General features: G+C 52.2%; 1 long non-coding RNA gene across 1 annotated transcript; it reads left to right on the top strand.

The window, feature by feature from the left end:
* Positions 1-1,365: 1,365 nt before the first annotated feature.
* LOC141409189 (uncharacterized) lies at positions 1,366-6,485 on the top strand. Its single transcript, XR_012428275.1, has 2 exons — positions 1,366-1,798; positions 4,103-6,485. It is a non-coding gene; the product is annotated as an uncharacterized lncRNA (long non-coding RNA).
* The last annotated feature ends 893 nt before the right edge of the window (positions 6,486-7,378 follow it).

Raw genomic sequence — 7,378 nt, 5'->3', positions numbered from 1 at the left:
GCGTGCACCCAGCAGAGTCTATTGTTGGGTGTCTCAGCTAAGCATCCAGCTCCCGGGTTGGCCTGTCCTTTCCAGGGTACAACCTTGCAGTTCCTGCCTCCCTCCTGCTGACACGTGCCCCATCTCCACTGAGGTCTCTGTGACAGCTCCTAGGTGATCCCACCTCTTGTCACCCCTGGATGCTCACTCAGCACCTCGTCTGCTGCCAGCTCAGAGGAGGGAGCACAGGCTTGGAGCCAAACAGGCCAGGGTGTGAGACCCCATTCAGGAACAGATGATGAAGGGCCAGCTGCATTGCTGATCGACTCTGTGCAGTGATGCTACCGGGGTATGCGTATGTGTGAAGCAATTGATGGCTGCTGTTTTAGATGCAGGCTTCAGGGCTGGGGACTATATGGCTTCCCAACGTTCCCACTAAAGCAACAGTCCCAAGTCTTTTTGGCACCAGGGACCGGTTTGGGGAAGACATTTTTCCACAGACCGGGGCGGGGATTTTGGTTTTGGGATGATTCAGGTGCATTACATTTATTGTGCGCTTTATTTATTCTATTATTACATTATAACATATAATGAAATAATTATATAACTCACCATAATGTAGAATCAGTAGGAGTCCTGAGCTTGTTTTCCTACAACTAGATGGTCCTATCTGGGGGTGATGGGAGACACTGGCAGATCATCAGGCACTAGATTTTCGTAAGGAGCCCACAACCTAGATCCCTCGCACCTGTAGTTCACAGTAGGGTTTGCACTTCTATGAGGCTCTAATGCCACTGTTGATCTAACAGGAGGTGGAGCTCAGGCAGTAATGTGAACAATGGGGAGCGGCTGTAAATACAGATGGAGCCTCTCTCACTCATGTTTGCCCACCACTCACCTCCTGCTATGTGGCCCAGTTACTAATGTGGCCTGAGGTTTGGGGGCCCCTGCACTAAAGGACATCATGAGAGGCTCATGGCTCTCATTAGTGCCCCTGGCCCTGCCTTCCCACACCCTGGTGGGCCCAGTGTCTAGTGCTCCTTCTCCAGCATCCTGGCATGCTAGTCTGGCATCCCATTACTAGCTCAGAGCCCAGATCCTGGCCCTACCATCTCCCTGGTCTGGGGCCACAGGATCCTACACAAGCTCAGTTGCTCTGCCTGTTGGTCCTGCTTGACCTGGACCCCATCCGTCTCCACTGCCTCCACCTTAGACCAAATCCCATCAAACTCTATGGAACCCTGCAGTAGCACCAACATGTTCCCCGTTCATTCTCACCCCACTTCCTGTCCCTCCTCCATGGCAGGCAGGGACCTCTTAGCAAACTTTGGATTCAAATTAAGCCCTGTTCCTGCTTTAAACTCCTAGTGTTTAAAAACAAAATCTGAATGCCTCAAGATGGAGTGAAAACCACGGTGCTGGCAGGGAGCAGATGGCCCACGTGGGGAGAACTGAAGGGAGTGGAATGGAGGGACGGTTCTCCAAGGTGTGGCAGCGATACAGGAAACCAGCAGGGGATGGCGAGACCACTGGGGCAGGCAACAGTGGGAGGCTGTTTTCATCTTAGTACTGAAGGGACCAAAAGAGGAAGCTGTCGCCAGACGCCAGAGAGAGCTGCAGCCTTGGGAGAGGAGCCATCTGATGGAGCTGGGGCCATGGGAGAGAAATGCAGCCATTGCCGCTGTGGCTCAGAGGCAGGGAGCCGGGGAATAAGCAATCGTCCTCTCTCTACTCCCAGTCCTTGGTCTCCTCTGGTGCTTCCAGAATCCACAGAAGCTGGGGCACAGGAGGGCACAGGAGCCCTGTTGATGCCATCCACGTAAGTCAGTCTTCTGGTAGGAGGCTGAGGGTGGGTTTGGAGGGCACTCAGAAGATAGCAGCACATGTAGCCCCAAGGCCCACAGGATCTGTCCCTGCCTGCCCCTCTGACCTTATCTTCTGCCCTCTGCCCTTCTTACTGTTTCCACTACACTGACCTATGCTCAGTAATATGGTTTGGGTGTGTGATCTCACCCAAATCTCATGTTGAATTATAATCCTCAGTGTTGGAGGTAGGGCCTGGTGGGAAGTGATTGGATCATGAGGGTAGTTTTCATGAATGGTTTAGGACCACCCCCCCTTGGTACTGTATAGTGAGTGAGTTCTCGGGAGATCTGGTTATTTGAAAGTGGGTAGCACCTCCCGCTTTGCCCTCTCTTCCTCCGGCTCTGGCCATGGAAGCTGCACCCACTTCCCCTGTGCCTTCTGCCGTGATTGTAAGTTTCCTGAGGCCTCCCCAGAAGCAGAAGCCTCCATGCTTCCTGTACAGCCTGTGGAACTGTGAGCCAATTAAGCCTCGTTTCTTTATAAATTACCCAGCCTCAAGTATTTCTTTATAGCAATGTGAGAACAGGCTAACACACTCAGTTTCTCAAATATGTGGAATCTATTCCTGCCTCAGGGCCTTTGCACCTGCCCTTTCCTCTCCCTGGGAGGCTCTTCCTCATCCTCTCATGGCATTGAGATCTCAGCACAAATGTCACTTCCTCCTAGGGGCTCTGCAGACACCCATCCAGCTCTGTCCCCACATCCCCCACTAATACTTCTGCCACATTGTGCTCCTTTATTTGCACATAGCATGGATCTCCATCTGACATTTGTGATTTACTTCTTTGTCGAGGTTAGAACAAAGAAGTAAATGTCCCCAGGGCAGGGACCGTGCCTTGATGATTCCCCTCTACACCCTCAGCACCAACAGCACACACCAGCTGCTTTAAGATCGCTTGTAGAGTGACTCTCTGATCACAGGCAGTAGGTCAGGGCTACGAGCCCAGCCTCTGAAGCAACACTGAGTTTGAAACCCGGTTTGACACTGGGCAAATTACTCAACTCCTATGGGTCTCAGCTTCCTCCTCTTTGAAATGGGGACAATAACTATGGAATTAAATGAGAAAACATGGGAAACATTTCCACACCTGGCTCCAGCAGGTGCTAATGAAGCACTTACTATTATTCTTGTTGTTGATTTTGGGGAGCATCAAGCCCCCAGGAAGGGCTCCCTCCTTTATTCCCTGGGGGCTAAGCTGCTGCTTCCCTCCTGAGACTCTAGTCTGTGTCTCCTTCGGCCCCTCAGGCGTGCTCTGACCACCCACCATTCCCACTCAATGCTTTCCCTTCCTCTCCCCTCCTCCACAAATGCCTCCTCAGTTCAACCATCACCTCCTCAGGGAAGCCTCCCAGGATCTCACCTGGGACCAGATCAAACCATGTTATCCATCTCCTCCCTGGCTGCCTGCTGGGGTCATTGATTTCACTGTAATTAACAAGACAGTGTCTGACTCCCCTGCCAGGATGCGTTTGTCTGGTTTCCTGCTGTAGTCCCAGTGCCTGGCTCTTTTTGGCATTCCATCAATATTGCAACCTCCTGGCCTCTGAGTCCTTCCAGGTCCCCACTCCCCAACTCCAGTCAGGTGTTCAGCTCCTTTTGTGGGTCAGGCTTATCTATGACGGAGGTGGAGGGGTTCCTGAGCAGGAGGGCTAGCAGACTTTTGGCTCAGGTCAAGACGCCTCCTCACAGCTGGTAACACAGCCTGGGCCTGGCCCTGCCTGGTCACTGGCCTGGCTTCCATCCCCTGGTTACCCTGACCTTTTTGTCCAAGCCTCAGTTCTTCCCTCCTTCTCTCCCTCCCTCCTTCCCTCAGTGTTTACTGAATCCCTCCTCTGGACTGGACACTGGGGCTATAAGTTGCTGCTCTTGACCTCAGGGCCTCCCAGCCTCCTAGAAGGGGGAAGTGCTGTGAGAGGATTGAGAAGGGGATACAGAAGGAAAGCCAGGGAGGCCCTAACCCAGCCTGCTGGGTTTCTGGGAAGTGGTCAGGGAAGGCTTCCCAGGAGAGGTGTCCCCTGAGCTGAGTTTTGAAGGATACAAAAGAGCTGGCCAGGGGAAGTTGAGGGAGAAGCACTCCCGGCAGAGAGCAGTGCATGCCTGTGTGTCCAGTGGTGAGAGAAAGGTGGGTACCTTCTGGGGGCCCCACAGCAGACAGGTGGGGATAGATGGAGGGAGGTGAAACTAATGACTCAGTATGGCAGATTGCAACGCGGCCACAAATTCCCCCCACCTCTGAAGCTGTGCCCTTTGCTCTAGGATGTTGCTGTTTCTCCACACCTTGAACCTGGACTTGGCCTGGTGACTTTGCTTTTGCAAAACAGGGCATCAATAAGCACAAACAACAGGTTGAAAAGCCCTAGCCCTTTCCAGTACCCGGGAAGCCTGCAGCCACCACCATGTGGATAAGTCTGAGCTGGTGTCTTGGAGGATGAGAGATCGTGTGGGGTGAGGCCCCAGCCATCAAGTCCTCCCGCTGTCCCAGCTGAGACCCAGACAGGTGAATGAGGCCACCTGAGACCATCCAACCCCAGGGGAGCCTGTCGAGATGGGAAGAATTGCCCAACCAATCCATGGAATCATGAGACGTAATAAACGTTTGCTGGTTGAAGCCACTGTATTTTGGGATGGTCTGTTATGCAGCAGAAGCTAACTGATACATGCGAGGATGAAGTCGATCAGTGGGGGGCCTTTTGTGCCTGGCTGGGGAGTCTGAAGTTTATCACTGTGATTATGAGAATAGACTCTGGGACACAGGATCAAATCCTGGCTCTGCCACTTATTCACTGCGGGACCTTGGGAAGTTCACTTGACCTTTCTGTATCTCTAGTTTTTCATAAGCTACAGAGGAACAAAAACACCTTGAAGGACACTAAGAATAGTGCGTGTGTAAACAAACACGAAGTGCTGCGAATATTACCTGGCACGTGGTAACAGCCCAGGAAATGCTGCCTTTTTATCATCAAATTCATATTGTGACTTCCCCCCTGGAGCTCAGTCTGCATCGGCTGACTCAGCACGCTGCTCTTGACTGACACGACACCTGACCTGGGCTTTTGTCTGTGCCCCTAGGGTGTCCAACCACCCCAGTGTGCCCAGGACTGTCCTGGTTTTAGCACTCATAGTCCCCTGCCCCAGGAAGTCCCCCAGTAGTCCCAGGTACTCGGTCACTCTACCTGCCAGGCAACCCCTAGGTCTAAAGAAATTTCCAGTCCCATTCCACCCAACTGCTCTAAGATGGCAGAGTCTCTGCTCTTTCACACAGCGGAGACCGTCTTGGTTTTAAAATAAGAAACATGTGCAACATGCACAGGGCTCTGAGGGAACATCATTCTGCATGCACATGAGGCAGTAGCCATATTGTTAGGTTGTTCTCAAAACACCTGGGGGCCTTTGGGTAATGACTGTGTCTAAATGGGGCATTGGAGAAATTGTCAATGACACCAGTGTTTCTACGACAGGCTGTTTGGCTTTATGAGAAGTTAGTAAAGCATTGAGCCAACTCCTGCAACGAGCACCTCCTGGTCTGTTCTCAGACAGAGCCATCAAGACCCTTTGTTTTTGCCTCCCCTACCCCAGCTTCAGAGCTTGGGGCTTCCAAGGCCTGGGGACTGGTCCCTCGTGGGGACTTGAGAAAGGGGAATGTAGGGGGTGCCAGTGCCCCTGGGAGGAGCGAGGTGAGTGATGTGAGAATCAGGGGATGTGATGATCTCATTTCACCAGGTCTTTATAAAGGATTTCACCATGTCTTTATAAAGGATTCTCCACTTCTCTCTTGTATCTGTGTTTAACGGGGGTCAGAGACACACCTGTTCTAACAACCCAAAGGAAGTCTCATCCCTTGAGGGTTCAGGGGAGAACACAGAAGAAGCTGCAGAGCCCGCTCTAGTCTGAACTAGAAGATAAAAGGGCCTGGGAGGCTTAGAATGGACAAGGTCCCCTTTTCCAGGGCAGGAGGCCCACCAGGTCACCTGGCTGGCCCCTGTGACCTCCTAGAAGATGAGCCTGGAATGACCTGTGTGTGCAGATGTCCTGAGGAGGCACACAGGCCAGTGGCTGGGATGATAATAGCAGACTGGGAGCCCTAACGGCCAGACCCCTTCATTAGATGCCAGCCACGAGGGTGTGCCGCACAGAGCAGGCCACACTGGCAGTCTTCCCCTTCATCACGGCCCTTTGCCCAGCACCCTGGGGGAGGGACAACACTGCTGTCTAGGGGGCATCTTGCTGCCCGCAGCCCACCACCTGCACCAGGGCCAAGGGGGCACCATCTCTGCCTACATGTGACCCAGCCACAGCACCAGGGCTGGACAGTACCGGGAGCAGGGAGGTGAAGAGGACAGGCAGGCCACGTGGCAGCCTGACTGGATGTGAATCCTGGTCATTTCCTGACCAGCTGTGTGGCCTCGGGGAAGTAACTCCATTTCCTGTTCTTCAGTTTCCTCATCTGTGAAATGGGAACAATCACAGTCCCGCCTGTCAGAGGATGCTGTGAGGATAAAATGCATAGACACCAGTAAGGAGCCATGAGCAGGTGTGTCCCCCTTAGCCCTTCAGATAAGAGGCTGGGAAGGAAAACGATCTGACAAACTCATTCTTGCTGACAGACAGTGCAATAATAAGCTTCATCTGTTGGTGTAAAGAGCTGGAAAGCCTTGCGTCCATTTTTGCCCTGTGGCACTATCCTCCCTCTGGCCATAATCATTACATTACTTTCACATGCAAATATCCTCAGGATCTCCCAAATCTCACCCAATGACAGCATAAGCCAGAATGTCCTGGATCTCACGATCAAATCAGGTCCTTAGGTGGCTGAGGCTCCCTGAGCACGACTCTCTCAATCAAGAGATCCAGAAAGTAAAATGACAAGAGAAAGGTCCATATCATCTTGGAACCCTGGTGGGCAAATATTGCCAGGTTCTGCCACTGCAGAAGCAGGGATGCCCTTGACTGGGGCCCAGGTCTGCCTTCTGGGAGTGCATTGTTCTCCATGGTCTTGGCCCCCTCCTTGGGCTCTTGGCTGTACTTCTTCTCCCTCCCCTCTATAAATGTAATAAAATTTCTTACAAGGAATTAGCTCAGGCCAGGCGTGCAATTCCTGCAATTCCAGTACTTTGAGAGGTAGAGGCAGATGGATCTCTTGAGGTCAGGAGTTCAAGACCAGCCTGGCCAACATGGTGAAACCCTATCTCTACTAAAAATACAAAAATTAGTTGGGCGTGGTGGTGCACACCTGTAATCCCAGCTACTTGGGAGGCTGAGGCAGGAGAATCACTTGAACCCGGGAGGCAGAAGTTGCAGTGAGCTGAGATCGTGCCACTGTACTCAGCCTGGGTGACAGAGCAAGCCTCCATCTCAAAAAAAAAAAAAAAAAAAGGAATTAGCTCAGATGATGATGATGATGAAGGCTGCGAAGTCCCCAAATTTGCTATCTACAAACTGGAGACCCAAGAAAGTTGATGGCATAGCATAAAGGCCTGAGAGCTAGAGAGGCAACAGTGTAGACTCCAGTCCAAGTCTGAAGGCCTGAGAACT

The sequence above is a fragment of the Macaca fascicularis genome, chromosome 1, assembly GCF_037993035.2.
Source record: "Macaca fascicularis isolate 582-1 chromosome 1, T2T-MFA8v1.1".
NCBI classification, from domain to species: domain Eukaryota; kingdom Metazoa; phylum Chordata; class Mammalia; order Primates; family Cercopithecidae; genus Macaca; species Macaca fascicularis.
The sequence above is the reverse complement of the archived record's forward strand: the minus strand, read 5'-3'. Positions and strand labels throughout refer to the sequence as shown.